The sequence below is a fragment of the Pinus tabuliformis genome, chromosome 6 (assembly GCF_031772625.1).
Source record: "Pinus tabuliformis cultivar Carrire ecotype Pingquan chromosome 6, CPIR1, whole genome shotgun sequence".
Classification (NCBI taxonomy): Eukaryota; Viridiplantae; Streptophyta; class Pinopsida; order Pinales; family Pinaceae; genus Pinus; species Pinus tabuliformis.
The window spans coordinates 770,280,033-770,303,262 of record NC_142292.1 but is presented as its reverse complement, the minus strand read 5'-3'; positions in this window follow the sequence as shown (position 1 = coordinate 770,303,262).

Here is a 23,230-nt window from a genome sequence, read left to right as displayed (position 1 = left end):
GAGGTCTCGACCACAAATTCAGCTACAAATCCTCCTATGACACGATCGAGCCAATGATCGACAATGCGTGTGATCTTATCCTCTGATGCTTCCAACCTTCTTGTTGGCTTAAGGGGGCCTCAACCAGGTTCAACATTAATTAGCCAAACAAATCCCTACACTACTGGCTCTTTCGGCATCAGTCTGTGGAGCGCGGACTGAAGTCTCACCTGAAGCAGTATGGGGGGATGCTGGAACCAAGTTTCTGCACCCTAAGATGGTCGTGATGTTGTTTAATTCCCTTTATTCCTGCCTTTGTGCAGGTTGCTTTTCTCTAGGGCTTGCCACTCAAGCCCTCTATTCCGTCCTTCAATACCTCCATGAAAGGTTTCAGATGTCCTTCGCGCAACCCTAACCCTTGATCTAGACCCTTTTGTGCTGCTAGGGCAACGTGCAGTGCAAATTCCTAAACTAGTCTAAGTGTCTTACTTATCTTATTAGATACTCACAGTTAGCATCGCGTAAGCAGATATTCTTATATGCATTCAATTATCCAACATAATCATACACATTCACGCATCACATAAGAATTATAAAGGACATTCATACATAAAATGATAATATGCATTAATCGGAACAAAGACACAGAAATTGTAGAATACTTCTTGTTGGCTTGTATGGGCCTGACCCAGGTTCAAAGGTGATTTAGCCAAGCAAATCCTGGTACTACTGGCTCTTTCGATAATAGTCCGCAGAGCACGGACTGAGGTCTCACCCAAAGTAGTATGAGAGGGTGCTAGAACCAGGTTTATGCACCCTGGGGATGTCTGATGGACTTTTGGAGGTTCGCGGTCTGACCCGTCGCTATGCGCACTTGTTATTCCTTCGCAACCCGTGCTATTGTTTCCGCGCAACCTTGATTGGGGTGCAACCCATATAATACCCAAGTTCCTTGCTAATTAACTGATTAATTAACTTGTGTGTGTAAGATTTATGGTTATTACAACATATTCAATGATCATATCAGTGTGCGTGATACATAAACTAATATAAACATAAAGAAGATAATGCACAACAAATACAAAGAAATAAGAATCAACTTCCCTTTATTAATCTTCAATCCTGAATATAGACTCGACACGCCCTGCGCACTCAGCTACAGGGGTCCGCGCACTCAGCTGCGGACTCAACTAGGCCTCTGTGCACTCAGCTGCAGAGCCTCTTCCTACTACTACGACCTAATACACTTAGAATCCTACTCTAAGCTTGAACCATTCCTTCACTACTTACTCTATCTTCTACTGTCTTTTCAACTTAGAGCCTCACTCTATTTATACAATGCCATGGTCTGTGGACCATGGGTAGGCCGACATGACTTTAAATTACATTACATTACTTTAGGGCGGACAACCCTATGACTTAACCTCTACTTTGTGCTCTGCTTCTGCAATTCGTGGAGTCTTACAAAACCTTTGACCAAAACATGGGCTTTGAGCCCCAAAAAATGTTGTGGGAGGATTCCATGCCCAACAGGCCCCAACACAATCATCGTGACTCATCCTGAGTCACTCTGCTAGGGTAGAAATCTTGGCACGGGGGCCCTCCAACTGTTCTCATATTTCCTGGAGGTCCGCGGCGCACTGTTATGCGGTTTGTTGGACTTGATGCATTCCTGCTTCTGAATCATTAGTGTCTGAATCATGCCCTTTCTTTAGTATCGACTTTTGGTGCTTGTGTTTATAGTTCTATGCCCTTGTCTGGCTCCTCAGGCCGAAAAGACTGTGCTTCCTATGGCTAGTTAGGTGGTCATACCACTTGCGTGAGACTTCAACTCGCCTTCCAGCATAGCCCGTGAAAACTCCTCAATTCTCTGTGCGACCGCTCGCACTGTGAATTCAACCGTATGTAGTGCGCTCCCCTGGTTACTGTGTTTGGTGAGGTGCATTCGTAGCCATGGCAACAGAGTCATACATTTGTGGCGACATTCTTCTAACGTAGTGGTATGATCACCTATGTCTTGCCTTGTCATCCTTGGTTTATCGGCGAGACATGCCTACCTGATATTGTTTTCTAGCCTCTCGATCTTAGTGTCCATCAAAATGCTTTTCTTCCTCAATTGTACCCGATCCTTTAGTGCATGAAGTCTAAGGTTCCATCGTCGGATAGCTTTATGAATCCTTATATGTTCTACCTCGTGTAGATGTGTGATTTCTTCCTTCTGGTCATCATGCACTGTCACTACTACAGGGTCTAGTACGTGTGGATTCCTTTTTGTATTTTCTTCAATAAGTATCGTCTTCATTCTATTCCACTCCTTTGGAATCGTATCTATGTTTAGAGTTTTACACATGATCTGGTAGGCCCATTGAACCGTTGGCACGCGTAAGTCCCAATCATTTCGTCTCGCCTGGTGAACTTTGTTTAGTACTCTGCACACCCTATCGAAGGCTTTGTCACGGAGAATTGGTAGTGCGCGTCGCCTTTCCTGTTGCTGCTTTTTGTTCTGATTTGTTGTTCTAGGGCTAGTGTGCACTTGTGCGGGTTTTACAACATATGTTTGTACCCATCGAGAAAGGTGGGTGTGCAATCTGTTCTACCCCTATTGATTAACTTGCTTTTGAAGCTGGGGTTTTCCAAACTGTAGGCACATCATCCTTCTGCATCCGCACCAGTCCTCGAAATTTCCTTGATGGGTACCCCACCATCGTGCGGGTGTTGCGTGTAGTGCCCACTTCAGCACATCAAACCACTGTTGTTCTAGTACTGCTCTTTCAAATTTTCTTAGAAATTCATCCATCGCTAACAATCCATCATATGTCGGAAGCTCCCTTGCCTCTGTTGTTATGCAACACAATGACCTGATCATCATGTTGCAGTTCAGTGTTGTTATTTCGTGCAGCCGATTCTGCCATCACTCTATCTCTTCGTCTGAATCTGAAGTGCAGGAGCTTTCACGCTCCCACAAAATCCTTCCATCTGCAGTCGGATTCACCCAATCCTCTCCTTATGTAGTTATCTTGTAGATACAATCGATATTGTCATCACTATCGTCGTCGTGCACCGGTTCAGTGTACCGTGCTCCTTTGGCTCGATCCAGCGGTACTACTACGCATAGTGACTTTTTCTCAAAGGTCATTTTGTGCTTCTTCATATTTATGACTTCATTCATATCGGTAGCCCAGTCTATTCCTAGTAGCGTAGGATAGGGATTGTTGTCATCGATAATCTCTATCACTTCAAAATCCGCCTGCGCGCTCGCGCCTTCAATATCGACTTTCACCCCTTGCAATCTTCCCATGGGTAAAATCTTTTGTTGGTTCACAATTCGTAACTAAATAGGGGACCATTGTAACGTAGGTCTACCCATGTGTTCCCATGTTTTCTTTGGTAGTACATTCACGTCTGAACCCAGATCTAGGATTAACTTATCCATTTCATACTCGCTTATTTGCGCAAACAACCTCATCTCCCTTCCTGTGCACAATGCATACTTTCCAAGTTTTCAGTCCATGCGCAGTTCTTCGGACCCCGCGCACCTAGTGATAAGTTCCTGTATCCCTTTGAATGCCTTGCTTTTGCACAATAGTTTCATGCATGTCTCTAGAAATGTAGTGAGCATTGAAGGATCCATCCCTGGTTTTAGTTGATCCTGGCTACCTGAAGTGGAGGCCTCCGTGAAGCTCTTTTTAGCTTCCATGAATGTCACCTTCACGTGTTCTAAGTCAAACTCGGGTTCCTTTGTAGGAGCCTTGTGAACCCACATGCTGTTTTCTGGTTGCTTCCCTTTATCATCTCCCATGGCCATACCACTCCTGAGCATCATGTTTACATTTGGGTCTTCTTCGTGTAGTTCAGACCTCATCATTTGTACATTTTGGGTCAGAGGTGGCTGGAGTACCCCCTTTTCACGCATCCTCGCTATCAACGAAGGGAAATCTTTTGCCTCATGATCAAAATGATTACAGTACCAACATGATATCCTAGTCAGGTTCATACAATCACAGGCATAATGCCCCGGCCCTCCGCAATTGTAACAAATTATCTAGCTGCGACCCATTCCTGGTCCCATTCCACCTTGACCTCGACCGCACCCCTGAAGCCCAGCGCGTGCCATCCCTGCATTTGGGTCAAGGGCTCACATTTTGACATGCACCCTATACGCAGAAGTCTAATCCATCATTAGTTCATAGCTTTGGCAAGTGCGTTCATCATGGCCACTGACTCGGAGAAATTACAAAACAATTGTTGGGACGTCTGCGTATACTTCTGCAGTAGATGACAATTATCCGTGGTGTGTTTTCCTCTTATCTAGGAGATCACGCACCATAATGCAGATGTCGCGCTCAGTCCTGTCTGTGCCTCCGGTCTTAACAGAATTGGCCCTCCCCTTGCCAAGTAGCTCGTGAACACTGGACAATTGTCCTTGTCGTGCCTTTGGCCTTTGCATTTATGCACCATACTTCCTCGCTCACCTTCGGCTGAGTTGTCCTGTCCTGTTTCAAACTTTGCACCTCTAGACATAGATTCTACAGTTGCGCGTGGATTTGTTGGACTCCCAACCCAAGGTCTTATATAGCAGTCTCATGCAATATTATTGCCATCTCCAATGCTTCGGCCTGGGTGGAAAGTTTTTGCTGTGACAGCGCCGTCCTTAAGTGCAGGGTAAGTGAGGCCACAAACCATGTGTGATGATGTGCAATAACGTCATATTCGCTTCATGGATTGTACTCTTCAGCCTTTGGTCCAGATCCCAGGGGGTCTCACCTGGGAGCATCGTGATCTCCTTAAACCCGACGATTGATTGTGTCTCTGATTTTGGCCTCCTAAATTCCCTGTTCAGCGCGGTCTGGATCTATGCAATTCCTACGTTCGGGTGGTCATTAGAATTCCTGATATACCACATTAATGCATGATCCTATAGTGCACTCACCAGCGTAGCCTTTTTAATATTATCATCCACGACACCTTGTGCTTGCCATACTGCTCTTACCACGAACCAGAATTGGTCCGGATCTTCATTTCCTACTCCTCTAAACACCGACAGTTTAATCGCACTCACCATACTGAACTGCGGTGGTGGCAAAGGTGGAGTGGGTGGAGCTAGAGGTGAGGGGGGTGAAACAGGTGGCGGTGTGGGTGGGGGTGGCAAACGTGGAATTCTTTGTCCTATCAAACCGACTGCGCTCCTCAAAGAAACTTTCACGAGCCACTCCTCACTTTCCTGTGAGGGTGAAATTAAGGGACTGTTTTCCAACTCCTCACTACTTCCGCTTTTGTAGATCTTCCCACTTCGCGTAGTCCAAAACATTAATTTATTCACATAACCCGCTTTTCACATAATAGCATCTTAATCCAAGTGTTTAAAGATTTAATATACTTACCTTGCGGTCCCTTAAGAAAATGTCACTCTACCTCACTGTAGCTAACGGTCGTGTCTACCACGAACTCAGTGATAAATCCTCCTATTATTCGGTCGAGCCAGTGGTCCACAGCTCATGCTATCTTATCTTCTGATGCTTCTAGTCTGCGCACTAGTTCCAGAGTCCACACTATTGAGACTACACCTTCCCTGACTGTCTGCTAACTTCATGATCCACTCATACAGCTTAGACGGAAAACATGCGAAGAAAATTTTGTGGATTTCCATATACAAGTAGCGTTCCAACCACTGTTCTTCAGATACTCGGGGATTTCTGTTCTTTTGTGCCGCGAACTCGTGAATCTTGTTGTCCCACCACTCTTCAATTTATTTCTTTGTTGGATTCCAGTGGCACGACATCAGACATCCTTTATGTAGATCCCGGTCCCAACAATGAAACCAGTTGTTGGCTTGTATGGGCCTGACCCAGGTTCAGAGGTGATTTAGCCAAGAAAATGCCGGTACTACTGGCCCTTTCGAAAACAATCCATGGAGCACGGACTGAGGTCTCACCCGAAGTAGTATGGGAGGGTGCTAGAACCAATTTTTCGCACCCTGGGGATGTTTGATGGGATTATAGAGGTTCGCGGTCCGACCCGTCACTATGCACACTTCCTATTCCTTCCCAACCCGTGCTGTTGTTTCCACGTAGTCCTGCTCGGGGGGCAACCCATATAATACCTAATTTCCTTGCTAATTAACTGATTACTTAACTTGTGTGTGTAATATTTATGGTTATTACAACATATTCAGCGATCATATCAGTGCATGTGATACATAAACTAATATAAAAATAAAGAAGATAATGCACAACAAATACACAGAAATAAGAATCGACTTCTCTTTATTAATCTTCAATCCCGATTACAGACTCGACACCGCCTTGTGCACTTAGATGAAGGGGTCCGCGCACTTAGTTGTGGACTCAACTAGGCCTTTGCGCACTCAACTGCAGAGCCTCTTCCTACTACTACGACCCAATACGCTTAGAATCCTACTCTAAGCTCAAACCATTCCATCACTACTTACTCTATCTTCTATTGTCTTTCCAACTTAGAGCCTCGCTTGGACCATGGGTAGGGCGACATGACTTTACATTACATTACATTACTTTAGGACTGACAACCCTATGACTTAACCTCTACTTTGTGTTCTGTGCCCGCAATTCACGGAGTCTTACAGAACCTTTGACCAAAACTTGGGCTTTGAGCCCCAAAACATGCTATGGGGGGATTCCATGCCCAACACTTCTCTTTATTGATATGTTCCAAGCGATTATAGACTCTATTCACCCTACGCATACAGTTGTAGGGGTCCGCGCACTCAGCTGCGAACTTCTACTCTAGGCCTTTGCGCACTCAGATGCAGAGCCTTTACCTACGTTACGACCCAAAACTTAGACTTCCTACTTTAGAGCTATCGCTCTCTTATCTTATGTCTCTCCTAAACTACTTAGAGCTTAGCTCTTCTTATACAATCCCATGGTTCACGGACCATGGGTAGATCTCTTACAGCTAACTTTACTTTACAAAACTAAGGGCAGACAACCCTTTATGACTTATAACACCTACACACTCTGTGACCACAAAATGCAGAGTCTTTATAAGTCTCTTACAAAATTTGACCAAAATATGGGATTTTAGCCCCAAAACTGTCCTTTGGGGGATCCCGTTCCTAACAGTATGGTATCGATGGCTTTGTTCTCATAAACCACTTGTCACTTGGTCAATTTTTACAGAGTAAATGACAGTACATTATGAGGATACAAAGAGAAACACCTTCATTATCCAATTGATTAATCTAGAACAAAAGGGTTTAATGGTAGAGAACATTGAGAGCTTCCAAAAATTGAATATCAGGGTAAATGATATTCCAAAGGAGTATATGATTGATGTATTCATAGCGAATTTAAAGGATAAAATCCAACATGAGGTTCGCCTTTGGGAACTTGATTCATTGGAGAAGGCATTCAAAGTGGTAAGAAAAATTGGAAGCAAAATTATGGCAACAGGGAACTCTACTACTCACAACTATAAAGATGGAAGTGTTGATGCTCCTAGTCTTCCACAATCTACAAGGTTGACACCACAACAATTGGAAGAAAAATTACTGAAATGGATTTTTTATAGTTTTGATAGCAAATACGCTAAAGGTCATAAGTGTGCTGAGAATATATTTTTTACATAAATTGTGAAGAGGAGGAAGAAAAGGAACAAGAAACGTCAAAAGAAGAGGATATACACTAGGAACCAACCCTAGATAAAGAAGCAATGAATTTGACCATATCTTGTAATGCATTGGAAAAAATCACCACTCCTCAAACTCTCAATATAGAAGGACATATCAAGAAGAAAAAGGTAATAATGTTGATTTATTTGGGTAGTACCCATAATTTTATTCATTGTAAGATAGTCAAGGAATTGAATTGCTTCCTATATCTAGCACCTGAGTGTCAAGTGATGGTTGCAAATGGATGAACTATAAATTTCTATGGAAAGTGCCATAATATCAAGATAACCATGGGGGAATATGTATTGAATAGTCCAATGCTTTTCATTCCAAAGGGTGGTGTTGATGTTGTACTAGGAGTCCAATGTTTACAATCTTTGGGGATGATAACTTTTAATTTTCAAGAAATTTTCTTGATTTTTTTTGGAAGGAAAGGGAGTTGAATTAAGGGGTATTGTAGGGAAACCATGAAAGATAATAAGTTATAATGGCATGAAAAATCTTTTAAAGAAACAACAACAAGGCATAATTTCACAATTATGCTCACTAGTGTTGGCATTATGATACAGGTGTTGCCCTTGATGGCAACTCACATATATGATGAATGATGGCAGTTTATAGTGCAATAGGTCAAGAACAAAGGATTATAGATCAGACTCTAGAGATTGAAGAAAGAGAATGGTTTAAGAAGTATACTCTAGTTCACCTTGTTCAAGTAGCGTATACACGAGGGTTCACAAAACAAAATGAGTGTATACGTATGCACGCACTTTCACAAGAGGAAAAGAGTGTATTGGTTATAAAATCAATTAAATTTAAGATTAAAGAATACCAAGGGTTAATACCATGGTATTAGCCCACAATATTGAGCGGAGTAACAGTCATTTGATCCCGTCCAAGAATACCACAGCTACTAAGTGTTGTTTTTGTCCAAGGTATTGAGAAAGGCCAAAAGATATATAAGGAGGAGGAGATCAAAGGGCCAAGTGTGCAAGTGAATGGGTCTTTCATGAATAATTCTATCTGAAGTATATTTTATGTTGTAAGAGCTATGGGAATGACATGATCTGAAATATCACATGCACCTTTGGATATAATGTTGGATCATGATCATGAACCCTGAAATGACTTATCATTGTATGATCTGATAATGGATGGGCTAGATATGAATGCTAATGCATGTTTTATTATGCAAATGTTATGACCTGGGTATGACTAAAGTCTGGAATAGTTGTGAAGTTTTAAGTTAGTATTTGCAGATCTATATGCTGGTTCGCCTTGGTTAAGGCGCATATACACGTTGGTTCGGCACTTCTAAGTAGCGTATACATTATGAAATATGATTTTTGAAGTTGTAGTTGGTTCGGGTTGTTGATGTAGAGTTCTGGGTTTTGCTCTATGTTCTGGTGACAATGATCTGATTTTTCAAATTGATTGACTTTTATTTTCTTCAGTGTTGATGTATTTTTAGTGATTGGTTGTATTGTAGTGGTTATTTATTTTGAGCTTCAATGTTTTTGATGGGTCCAATATGAAAATTGGATGAAACATGGACTTCATATTGTGTTGTTGTGTACTAGGAGTATCCAGTCTGAAAATTTATGAAACGTGGTCCCTGGAGGAAGAGAGAAGGTCGCAGCCTTCTATAGGCTGGCGCCTACATACTGGTAAACATATCGGCTAGTACAAGAGCCAAAGGGTTGGATATGTTGGGTGTGGAGCCTGATTATCTTCTATATTCAAAGGTATCGCCACATAGGACCCCAGTTCGAAATGGGGACAGCAACGCCACCCGTAAAATATTCGCAGCAGGGGGGCTCCAAGGGGGGGGGGGGGGGGGGGGGGCGGCTGCGACCTTTGGGAGGCCCCCCCCCTGGTGGGGGGTTTGCTAAAAACAACTGTAAAATTGCCTTGTAAAAGTATAGTAATTTCTAGTCAATCTGGGCCGTTCATTAGGCGGATGATCTGACGGTAGAACTTATGTTTAGTTTAGGGTTTTTTGCCCTAGAAGGCAACCCCTCTCTTTGTATGAGGGTATTGTATTTGAGGCTGTGAGATAGATGTGTATTCTGTGAGCGAGAAACAGAGAGGTGATACTGTGAGAGAAAACAGAGGATATTACAGCGGATTTGCTATAGGTTGTGTCTCTTCATTTTGCTGGATAATAGAAAGGAAGGACTGGCTGTTCGGGGTGGACGTAGCCCAAACTGGGTGAACCACTTATATCTGTGTCTCTCTTGTTTTGTGCATTTTCTGTGTTTATATTTCTGCAATATTTTATGTGTTCCATTGCTCCGTAATATATAATTTTCTAACAACTGGTATCAAAGCTGAAGGTCTATTTGGCTGATAAATTCGCAAGAAAGAAGGGTTCCTGGTTCGAGTGGGAGCAATGGCGGAAGATGGTAAGTTTAGGGTCGAGAAATTTAATGGCCAAAACTTCTCGCTATGGAAGATGCAGATGGAAGATTATCTGTATCAGAAAGATCTATACCTACCATTGGGCAGAAAAACAAAGATGCCAACGGGTATGAAAGACGAAGAATGGAACCTTCTCGATAGAAAGGCACTCGGAACAATACGGTTGTGCCTTGCTGCGTCAGTCGCCTTCAACATTTCGAAGGAAACCACGACAGAGGGTTTGATGTGGACGTTGTCGAAACTATATGAAAAACCCTCGGCCTCAAACAAGGTATTTCTTATGAAACGATTATTTAATATGAATATGTCGGAAGGTGGATCTGTTGCATGATATGTTGGAGCCATACAAGCTCTTCTTCAACCTGCACACTAGTTTCTCCTTCCCTTTCACCTCATATCCTTATGGTTGCTGCATATATATCTCTTCCTCCAAATCCCCATGGAGAAAGGTTGTCTTTACATCTAACTGCTCAAGATGTAAATCTTCAGCTACTACAAGACTTAAAATAGTTCTGATTGAAGTCATTTTAACAACAGGAGAAAATATTTCATCAAAATCAATACCTTTCTTCTGTGAAAACCCCTTCACCACAAGTCTAGCTTTATACCTCTGTTTTCCTCCATCTTCTTCCTTCAGCCTGTAAACCCATTTATTCTGCAATGTTGTTTTACGTGCAAGCAACCTGACTAAGTCCCAAGTCTGGTTATGTGCTAAGGAGTCCATCTCTTCTTTCATGGCTTGCTCCCACTTCTTCCAGGTTTCTACCTGCACTGCTTCTTCATAACATTCGGGTTCACCAGAATCAGTCAACAATAACTAATATAATGAAGGAGAGTAACGTTTAGGGGGTCTACTTATCCTGGTAGATCTTCTAACACTACTTTCGGGTTTTTGGGGTGCCTGTTGCTGTTGTGGTGGTTTCTGTTGTTGTGGTTGTTGATTATTATTATTTTCAGGAACCTTTACTTTTTTAGTGATTTCGTCAAGAACTGTGTATTCCTTGTTTACTTTTTCTTGCTTCTTTTCCTGCAACTGATTCTTATACAAGACCTTTTCATTGAATATTACATCTCTGCTCCTAATGATTTTGTGATTTTCATAATCATATAAGCGATAACCAAAATCATTAACACCATATCCAATAAAGGTACATTTCTTTGACTTTGCCTCAAGCTTTGTTCTATTTTCTTTATCAATATGGACAAAGGCCTCACAACCAAAAGGCTTTAAAAAAGAGTAGTTTACCTTTTTACCTGTCCATGCTTCCTCCAGAACACCACCATCCAAGGAACTTGAAGGCCCTCTGTTTATTAGATAAACAGCAGTATCTATAGCATCTGCCCAAAACTGTAAAGGCAATCCTGCATGCAATCTCATGCACCTTGCATGCTCCATGATTGTTCTGTTCATCCTTTTTGACACACCATTTTCTTGTGGTGTTCTTGGAACTGTCTTCTCTCTACGAATTCCATGCTCTGAACAGTACCTATCAAACTCTTTGCTGCAATATTCACCTCCATTGTCTGATCTAAGACACTTCAATTCTTTCCTGTCTCAATCTCAACCAAAGCTTTCCATTTCATGAAAGTATCAAATACATCAGATTTATTCTTAATACAATAAATCCAAGTTTTTCTAGTTGCATCATCAATAAAAGTAACATAATAACGAGAGCCACTGAGAGATGATACCTGAGCAGGTCCCCATACATCTGTATGCACAAGCTCTAATTTTTCATTCTTCTTTTCTTTCCCAACTCTGAGAAATCTGACTCTCTTCTGTTTTCCATAAATGCAATTCTCACAGAAGTCCAAATCAACATTCTTCAAACCCGGCAACAAATTCCTTGAGTGAATAATCTTCATCCCCTTTTCACTCATGTGTCCGAGCCTATGATGCCATAATGCTGCATCTGCTCCTTTGGAAGTTAAAGCATTAACAGAGTTAGAAATACCATTGCATAAATACAATGTACCAACCTTTTCGCCTTTTGCTATTACCAGGGCTCCTTTGGTGACCTTCCAAGCTTTATCTGTGAAAGTTGTCACACAACCTTCACCGCACTGCCCTGTTGAAATTAGATTTTTCTTTAGATCTGGAACATGCCTTACCTCCTTTAATAGCCATTGGTTTCCATTCTGCTGTTTTACAAGAACCTTACCCATTCCAACGATTTTACAGGGTTTATCATCACCCAGACAAACTTGTCAAAAATCTCCTTGAACATAGTCATGAAAGTATTTCTTATCAAGTGTGGCATGGAATGAAGCCCCTGAATCTACCACCTAGGAATCAATAATATTTTCGAAAGAAAGAATCAAAGCATCTTGTAACACCTCACCTGTCACATTTGCTTCATGATTGTTTTCTTGTTGTGCATATCCTTCTTTTCCCTTCCGAGATCTACAATCTTTCTTTAGGTGTCCTTTCTTTCCACATTTACAGCACACTATCCCCGATCTGGACTTGGATCTGCCTTTCCTTGATTTACTGCGATATCCTGAGCTCTTTCCTCTTTCCATTTTTCTTCCTCTAGACTCTGCACTCAAAGCATTGATGTCTCATCAGAACTTTTTCGTCGCATTTCCTCGCTAAGGATAGCACCGACAACATCATCAAACTTTAAAGTAATAGATCCTGAAACGGAGTTACTAATGGCCATTACCAAACCATTCCAACTTTCTGGTAATGAGCACAAGAATAACAGAGCTCTAACTTCATCGTCAAAGTTTACCCCTACAAAACTTAACTGACTTGTAACTGTATTAAAATCATTTAAATGGTTTGCAACAGATCCACCTTCCGACATATTCATATTAAATAACTGTTTCATAAGAAATACCTTGTTTGAGGCCGAGGGTTTTTCATATAGTTTCGACAACTTCTGCATCAAACCCTCTGTCGTGGTTTCCTTCGAAATGTTGAAGGTGACTGATGCAACAAGGCACAACCGTATTGTTCCGAGTGCCTTTCTATCGAGAAGGTTCCATTCTTCATCTTTCATACCCCTCGGCATCTTTGTTTTTCCGCCCAATGTTAGGTATAGATCTTTCTAATACAGATAATCTTCCATCTGCATCTTCCATAGCGAGAAGTGTTGGCCGTTAAATTTCTCGACCCTAAACTTACCATCTTCCACCATTGCTCCCACTCGAACCAGGAACCCTTCTTTCCTGCGAGGTTATCAACCAAATAGACCTTCGGCTCTGATACCAGTTGTTAGAAAATTATATATTACGGAGCAATGGAACACATAAAATATTGCAGAAATATAAACACAGAAAACACACAAAACAAGAGAGACACAGATATATGTGGTTCACCCAGTTTGGGCTACATCCACCCCGAACAGCCAGTCCTTCCTTGCTATTATCCAACAAAATGAAGAGACACAACCTACAGAAAATCCGCTGTAATATCCTCTGTTTTCTCTCACAGTCTCACCTCTCTGTTTCTCACTCACAGAATACACATCTATCACACAGCCTCAAATACAATTCCCTCATTCAAAGAGAGGGGTTTCCTTCTACGACAAAAAACCCTAAACTAAACATAAGTTCTATCGTCATATCATCCGCTTAATGAACGGCCCAGATTGACTAGAAATTACTATACTTTACAAGGAAATTTTACATTTATTTTTGGCTTCGGGGGCACTGCCCCCGAGCCCCCTTCGAGGGACCGCTGGCCCTCGGACCCCCCAGCCGGGGGGGATGAGCCCCCCCGGACCCCCGCGGGGGGGACAAGTCCCCGTCGCACCCCCCCGCGTGGAGGGGTGTACAAAACTTCCTAGAGTATACTTCCGGCTAAAACAAAGACCTCTGAACAATCATGCTCCACACACAACAGTTAAGTTCTGTAGGGGTAAACTTTGATGATGAAGTTATAGATCTATTATTCTTGTGCTCATTACCAGAAAGTTGGAATTGTTTGGTAATGGCCATTAGTAACTCCGTTTCTGGATCTAGTACTTTAAAGTGTGATGATGTTGTCGGTGTTATCCTTAGCGAGGAAATGCGATGGAAAAGCTCCGGTGAGACATCGGGAAATGCTTTGAGTGCAGAGTCTAGAGGAAGAAAAATGGAAAGAGGAAAGGGCTCAGAATATCATAGTAAATCAAGGAAAGGCAGATCCAAGTCTAGATCGGGGATAGTGTGCTGGAAATGTGGAAAGAAAGGACACCTAAAGAAAGACTGTAGATCTCGGAAGGGAAAAGAAGGAGATGCACAACAAGAAAACAATCATGAAGCAAATGTGATAGGTGAGGTGTTACAATATTCTTTGATTCTTTCTTTCGAAAATATTACTGATTCCTGGGTGGTAGATTCAGGGGTTTCATTCCATGCCACACCTGATAAGAAATACTTTCATGACTATGTTCAAGGAGATTTTGGACAAGTTCATCTAGGTGATGACAAACCCTGTAAAATCGTTGGAATGGGTAAGGTTCTTGTAAAACAACAGAATGGAAACCAATGGCTATTAAAGGAGGTAAGGCATGTTCCAGATCTAAAGAAAAATCTGGTTTCAACAGGGCAGTTAGGCGGTGAAGGTTGTGTGACAACTTTCACAGATAAAGCTTGGAAGGTCACCAAAGGAGCCCTGGTAATAGCAAAAGGCGAAAAGGTTGTTACATTGTATTTATGCAATGGTATTTCTAACTTTGTTAATGCTTTAACTTCCAAAGGAGCAGATGCAGCATTATGGCATCATAGGCTCGGACACATGAGTGAAAAGGGGATGAAGATTCTTCACTCAAGGAATTTGTTGTCGGGTTTGAAGAATGTTGATTTGGACTTCTGTGAGAATTGCATTTATGGAAAACAGAAGAGAGTCAGATTTCTCAGAGTTGGGAAACAAAAGAAGAATGAAAAATTAGAGCTTGTGCATACAGATGTATGGGGACCTGCTCAGGTATCATCTCTCGGTGGCTCTCGTTATTATGTTACTTTTATTGATGATGCAACTAGAAAAACTTGGATTTATTGTATTAAGAATAAATCTGATGTATTTGATACTTTCAAGAAATGGAAAGCTTTGGTTGAGATTGAGACAGGAAAGAAATTGAAGTGTCTTAGATCAGGTAATGGAGGTGAATATTGCAGCAAAGAGTTTGATAGGTACTATTCAGAGCATGGAATTCGCAGAGAGAAGACAGTTCCAAGAACACCACAAGAAAACGGTGTGTCAGAAAGGATGAACATAACAATCATGGAGCGTGCAAGGTGAATGAGATTGCATGCAAGATTGCCTTTACAGTTTTGGGAAGATGTTGTAGATACTGCTGTTTATATAATAAACAAAGGGCCTTCAAGTTCCTTGGATGGTGGTGTTCCAGAGGAAGCATGGACAGGTAAAAAGGTAAACTACTCTATTTTAAAGCCTTTTGGTTGTGAGGCCTTTGTCCATATTGATAAAGAAAATATAAGAAAGCTTGAGGCAAAGTCAAAGAAATGTACCTTTATTGGATATGGTGTTAATGATTTTGGTTATCGCTTATATGATTACGAAAATCACAAAATCATTAGGAGCAGAGATGTCATATTCAATGAAAAGGTCTTGTATAAGAATTAGTTGCAGGAAAAGAAACAGGAAAAGGAAAACAAGGAATACGCAGTTCTTGATGAAATCACTGAAAAAGGAAAGGTGCCTGAAAATAATAATAATCAACAACCACAACAACAGCAACCACCACAACAACAATAGGCACCCCAAACACCTGAAAGTGGTGTTAGAATATCTACCAGGATAAGTAGACCCCCTGAACAATACTCTCATTCATTATATTATTTATTGTTGACTGATTCTGGTGAACCCGAATGTTATGAAGAAGCAATGCAGGTTGAAAGCATGAAGAAGTGGGAGGTAGCCATGGAAGAAGAGATGGACTTCATAATGCATAACCAGACTTGGGATTTAGTCAAGTTGCCTGTAGGAAAATCTACATTGAAGAATAAATGGGTTTACAAGCTAAAGGAAGAAGATGGAGGAAAACAGAGGTATAAAGCTAGACTTGTGGTGAAGGGGTTTGCACAGAAGAAAGTTATTGATCTTGATGAAATATTTTCTCCTATTGTTAAAATAACTTCAATCAGAACTATTTTAAGTCTTGTAGCAGCTGAATATTTGCATCTTGAGCAGTTAGATGTAAAGACATCCTTTCTCCATGGGGATTTGGAGGAAGAGATATATATGCAGAAGCCACAAGGATATGAGGTGAAAGGGAAGGAGAAACTAGTGTGCAGGTTGAAGAAGAGCTTGTATGGCTTAAAACAGGCTCCAAGGCAGTGGTATCTAAAATTTTACAAGTTTATGTCTGAACAAGGTTATACTAGATGTCACTCTGATCATTGTGTTTATTTGAAAAAGAAAAATGATGGCAGCTATATTATATTGTTACTATATGTAGATGACATGCTTGTTGCAGGATCTAACATGCAGGAAATAAATGTGCTCAAAAGAAAATTGGCAAATTCATTTGCAATGAAGGATTTGGGAGCTGCAAAACAAATCCTTGGTATGAGAATAACTAGAGACAGGAAAAATCGTAAATTAACATTGTCTCAGAATGAGTACATACAAAAGGTGTTGAAAAGATTTAACATGCACAATGCAAAACCAGTTAGTACACCTTTTTCTAGCCATTTCAAACTTAGCAAGGAAATGTGCCCAAAGACCCAAGAAGACATGGATTATATGTCTAAAGTTCCATATGCATCAGCAGTTGGAAGCTTAATGTATGCAATGGTCTACACAAGGCCTGATATTGCACATGCAGTGGGAGTTGTAAGCAGGTACATGAACAATCTAGGAAAGGAACATTAGATGCCAGTGAAATGGATTCTCAGATATTTGAAAGGTACCACAAATCAAGCATTATGCTTTAGTGGTTCAAACATCTCCCTACAAGGATATGTTGATGCAGATATGGCAGGTGACAAAGATAACAGGAGGAGCACTACAGGATATGTATTTACTGTTGGAGGAACAGTTGTCAATTGGGTTTCAAAAATCCAAAGTGTTGTTGCACTTTCAACAACAGAAGCAGAGTATGTTGCTGCTATAGAGGCTAGTAAAGGAATGATTTGGTTACAAAGGTTTATGGGTGAATTGGGTAAGGAGCATGATATGGGCACGTTATACAGTGATAGCCAAAGTTCCATTCATCTTGAAAAGAACTCAGCATTTCATTCCAGGACTAAACACATACAACTCAAGTACCATTTCATACGATCAGTGTTGGAAGATGGAGAGTTGAAGCTAAAAAAGATACACACTAGCCAAAATCCTGCAGATATGCTAACAAAAGTTGTAACCAGGGAGAAACTGAGAATATGCTTAGTTTCAGTTGGTCTTCAAGGATGACGATGAAGATGAGAAACAACTAGGTCCAAAGAGGAGTCATTGTCCAGCAAATGGAGCAGCGGTGGAGTTGCTACAATCAGTCTCCAAGTGGGAGATTGTTAGGTGTGGAGCCTGATTATCTTCTATATTCAAAGGTATCACCACATAGGACCCCAATTCGAAATGGGGGCGACAACGCCGCCCGTAAAATATTCGCTGCAGGGGGGGTCCAGGGGGGGGCAGCTGCGACCTTTGGGAGCCCCCCCCCCCCCCCCCCCCCTGGTGGGGGGTTTCGGGGGCAGCGCCCCCGAAGCTAAAAACCGCTGTAAAATTGCCTTGTAAAAGTATAGTAATTTCTTGTCAATCTGGACCGTTCATTAGGCGGATGATCTGACGTAGAACTTATGTTTAGTTTAGGGTTTTTTTCCCTAGAAGGCAGCCCCTCTCTTTGTATGAGGGTATTGTATTTGAGGCTGTGAGATAGATGTGTATTCTGTGAGCGAGAAACAGAGAGGTGAGACTGTGAGAGAAAACAGAGGATATTACAACGGATTTGTTGTAGGTTGTGTCTCTTCATTTTGCTGGATAATAGAAAGGAAGGACTGGCTGTTCGAGGTGGACGTAGCCCAAACTGGGTGAACCACGTATATCTGTGTCTCTCTTGTTTTGTGCGTTTTCTGTGTTTATATTTCTGCAATATTTTATGTGTTCCATTGCTCCGTAATATATAATTTTCTAACAGGATCTCCCTTCTAGTAGCAGCTGGATAACAAGTGAAGGTTGGATCCTTTTATAGGTCGACACCTACATACTAGTAAACATATCGGCTAGTACAAGAGTTAGGGGGTTATAGCTCCCTTCCAGTAGAAGCTTGAGAACGAGAGAAGGGTGTAGCCATTTGCAGGTGGGTGCGTGTGTACTGGTATGAGCATGTGTTAGTACAATATTGTAAACATGGTTTTCTTATATTAAAAGAAGACAAAGATGACAGCAGCAGGTGGCTTTTCTCCCGCATTGGGTTTCCACCTTAAATCTTAGTGTTCATGCATGTTTCTTATGTGTGATAGTTTATTCTATCATTACTACACATGGTTACTTTTTAAATGGTTAATAAAGTACATATGCACTGATTCAAGATAAACATATGATGAATTAATTGAATCATAAGTTCTCAAGATATACGTTGGTCACCTTAATAACAGTTGTGTTCACATGCTAGTTCCCTTCACTGAAGTAGTGTATATAAATCTGATTATGAAATGAAAAAGTTATTGATTTGATAAAACTGAATCACCCCCCCTCCCCCAATATTATTCCCAATAATTGGAATCAGAGAAGGTCCTGCAAAAGAAGCTTGGTCGCTTGAAGGAAGATCTATCAAGATGAGAAATCACGAAGGAATGGGATCTAACATACCACCAATCTTCAACAGAGATAACTTAGTATATTGGAAGACAAGAACTAGAGCCTATCTTCAACCACTTGGAGCTGAGGTTTGGGCAATTGTGGAAAGAGGATATCAATATCCAGCAATAGTCCCCACGGATCCAGCAGAAAGGAAATCATATGAAATCAATGCCAAAGTCATCAATGCTCTATTGGGAAATCTATCAGAATCAAAATTTGTCAAAGTCATGTAGTTCAACACAACCAAGGAAATATGGGACAGAATCATTCAAAGTTATGAAGGAGACTCCCAGGTAAAATGTGTTAAACTTCAAACTCTCAGAATCCAGTATGAAACTCTCAAGATGCATAGTGATGAAAGTATTGCTAATTATTTCTTACGAGTAGATGATATTGTAAATCATATGAGAAATCTGGGTTAAGAAATAAAGGAGGCTACTATATTTGAGAAAAAAAATTAGATCTCTATGTTCTAAATTTGAGTCAAAAGTATTTGCCATTGAAGAAAAGCAAAATCTACAATTTCTTACTATTGTTCAACTTCATGGAATTTTAATTGCCTTTGAAATGAGGAAAGGAGGTCCATTAGAAATCAGAGAAGCTACTTTCAAAGCTTCTACAAAAGGAAAAGAAAAGGAAGAATTGGGATACATATCAGAATAAGATGAGGTAAAATCTGTGAAGAAACTTCAGCGGGGTTTTGGAAGATTCAAAGGTAAGCTTCCCTTCAAATTTTTTGCTTGTGGAAGAGTTGGTCATTATGTTGCTAAATGCCCTCATGACAAAGGAAATATTTCTGTAGATAGTGATGGCCTGTCTAATAGTGATGAAGATGTTAAAGATGTTAAACTACTCATGGAATATGAAAATGATACCTTGGAAAAGGAAGATATCCTTAAAGAAATCGCTCAACTCAAAATTTGTTTGGAAGAAAAGGATACCGTCATAGACACAGTGACACGTCAACTCACTAAAAAAGACAAGCACAATGAAAAATTAGAGTGTGAAGTAGTAATTCTAAGAAAAGAACTTAAGAAGACAAAAAATATGAATCTTATATTTTCTAAAGGATCGGAAATGTTAGATGAAATCATCAAAGTTCAGCGTTATCCTCTTATAAATATTGGTCTTGGTTTTCATGAAACTGTTGAAGGTAAAACTAGCTCACAAGATGAGGCAGGGAACTCTAATGCAAAATCTGAAATGCTCAACAAGGAGATAAAAGGTCAACCCCATCAACAACCAAGGAAATAAAGACTTCAAATAAAATCATTCCTCCTAACTATTGAAGGGATAATCAGTTCTTTCCTATGATGAATAATGTTTATTGTTTTATATGTCATAATGTTGGACATGTTGCAGCCAGATGCAGAAGTAGAATGTTTCAAGCTAATAACTATCACACAGAAAGATCATCAGTTTCCATGTACTTTAAGGGATATTTATTTTCGTGCAATATTTTTGGTCACAAAGCTATTGATTGTGATATAAGGAATATGAAACATATAAGATGTTATGCTTGTAACAAGTTTGGGCATATAGCAAAGGAATGCATGAGCAAATTTCAGCGACCATACCAAAAGGAGCAAACATCATCACAATCCAAGGTATTGAAGAAGAAGGAATTGATGCCAGAAAGAAGTGGCATAGCCCAGTAAATAGACATAACAGACCCAGGGGGAGCTAAAAGTGTGAAACTTCAGTTTTCCAATTCTCATACACAGTTATTATGAAGATAATTCGTGTATATACGTGAATTGGAAGCCGCATAGTCGCGTATATGTTGTTTTGATGAAGAAACAGTGGGACAAACTCAAGAAAAGGGGTCTAATATGGTTCACTCAATTATCAATTATCTTTTATGTTCTGATTGAGGATGATTACAACTTGCTAATGATATGTAGAAGTGCTTTTGGCCCTCATAAGTTGTTAATAAATTGATGAATAATTGGTTGATGATTATGCCTTGATGATTCTTACTGACAAATGCAATGATCGGATCTGACAGTGAACAATTGGCATAGGTTCAAGGGGAGCATATGCTTCTAATAATGCATTGTTGGCATTATAATATAATACCTTGGTACATGATGATACTTATACTACTTGATTCACATAGTTGTTTTGATTCATATGACTCTTTTGATGATGGACATATATAAGTTGTTGATCTTGATGTTGCTGACAGATGCTTATGGTGAAGATCATATATGGTGTATGATAGTTGTTGATTACTATCACAGTCTTTTTTAGATCGTTGGTCCTTGTTATAAATTTCATCTATATCATTTTATGTAAAGTTCATGTAAATATCTATGATGTAATTTGTAAGCCCACTATGCATGGGAAGGATGATGTAATAATTTCATTTTTTCATTCATGTATGAACATTTGGTATATCCCCACTTAGATGGGTGATTGATGTATGTATGAGTCATTGGTGATAGGAAGGCCATACTCACTTATTTGAGTGATAGAGTCATGTACTTCATTTCACATCCATTAGAGATTTCAGTAAAATCTCAAGGGAAGCATGATCATAGAATTTAGCATGTGCAGAGCATCCCTACGGGGGAGAATATCTTAGTCTGCCCTTTTCCCTTGATGTCAAAGGGGGAGAGTATCTTGGTGTTGTTTGATATATATAACAGGTTCTATAACTTGATGTAATAAACACCAATATGGTTTCCATAAAGTCCAAAGGGGGAGATTGTTGGCATTATGGTACAGGTGTTGTCCTTGACGGAAACTCACATATATGATGAATGATGGCAGTTCACAATGAAACAGGTTAGCATAAAAGGATTACAGATCATACTCTAGAGATTTATGAAAGAGAATGGCTTCCGAATTATACGCTGGTTCACCTTGTCCAAGAAGTGTATACATGCCAGTTCACAGAACAAAAGGAGTGTATACGTATGCACACACTTTCACAAGTGGAAAAGCGTGTATGGGTTAGAAAATCAAGGAAATATAAAATTAAAGAATACCCAGGTTCAATACCATGGTATTAGCCCACAATATTGAGCGGAGTAATAGTCATTTGATCTTGTCCAAGAATACCACAGGTACTAAGTGTTGTTTTGGTCTAAGGTATTGAGAAAGGCCAAAAACTATATAAGGAGGAGAAGATCAAAGGGCCAAGTGTGCAAGTGAATGGGTTTTTCATGAATACTTCTATCTGAATTATATTTTATGTTGTAAGAGCTATGGGAATGGTGTGATCTGAAATATCACATACACCTTTGGATACAATGTTGGATCAGGATCATGAAACCTGAAATGATTTATCATTGTATGATTTGATAATGGATGGGTTAGATCTAAATGCTAATGCATGTTTTATTCTGCAAATGTTATGATCTGGGTATGAATCAAGTTCAGAATAGTTGTGAAGTTTTAGGTTAGTAATACACTGGTTCGCCTTGGTTAAGGCGCGTATAGACGTTGGTTCAACACTTCTAAGAAGCGTATACATTATGAAATATGATGTTTGAAGTTGCAATTGGTTCGGTTTGTTGATGCAGAGTTATGGGTTATGCTTTATGTTCTGGTGACGATGATTTGATTGTTCATATTGATTAATTGTGATTTGCTTTAGCGTTGATGGGTTTTCTGTGATTGGTTGTATTGCAGTGGTGATTGATTTTTAGCTTCAATGTTGCTGATGGGTCTAGTATGAAAATTGGATGAAACGTGGCCTTCATATTGTGTTGTTGTGTACCAGGAGTATCCAGACTGAAAATTTATGAAATGTGGTCCCTGGAGGAAGAGAGAAGTTCGTAGCCTTTTGTAGGCCGGTGCCTACATATTGGTAAACATATCGGCCAGTACAAGAGCCAGGGGGTTGGAGCTCCCTTCCAGTAGTAGCTGGAGAATGAGTGAAGGTTGGAGCCTTTTGTAGGTTGATGCCTATGCACTAGTAAACATATCAGCTAGTACAAGAGCTAGTGGGTTGTAAGTCCCTTCCAGTAGAAGCTGGAGAACGAGAGAAGGTTGTAGCCTTCTGTAGGTGGGTTCCTATGTACTGGTATGAGTCTGTGCTAGTAAAAGATTGTAAATAGGTTTTTCTTATATTGAAAGAAGACAGAGATGACATCGGAAGGTTGTTTTTCTCCCGCATTGGGTTTCCACCTTAAATCTTGCTGTTCATGTGTGTTGCTTTTGTGTGATGGTTTATTCTGTTATTACTGCACATAGTTACTATTTAGATGGTTAATAAAGTATTGATTCACTGTGTTGATGGTGTTGGACCCACCAACATGTCAATGGGATCTCCCCAATAAGAAGTCCCAATTAGACCTCAGACCGTTTGGTGTAGGAGTCCTAGCAGTGGGTCGTAAGGTAATGCCTTGACCGCGATGTCACACAAAGGCAAGTAGGATAACTTTGTCACTAGCAAGGGTGTGACTATTGCAGTGATTCAA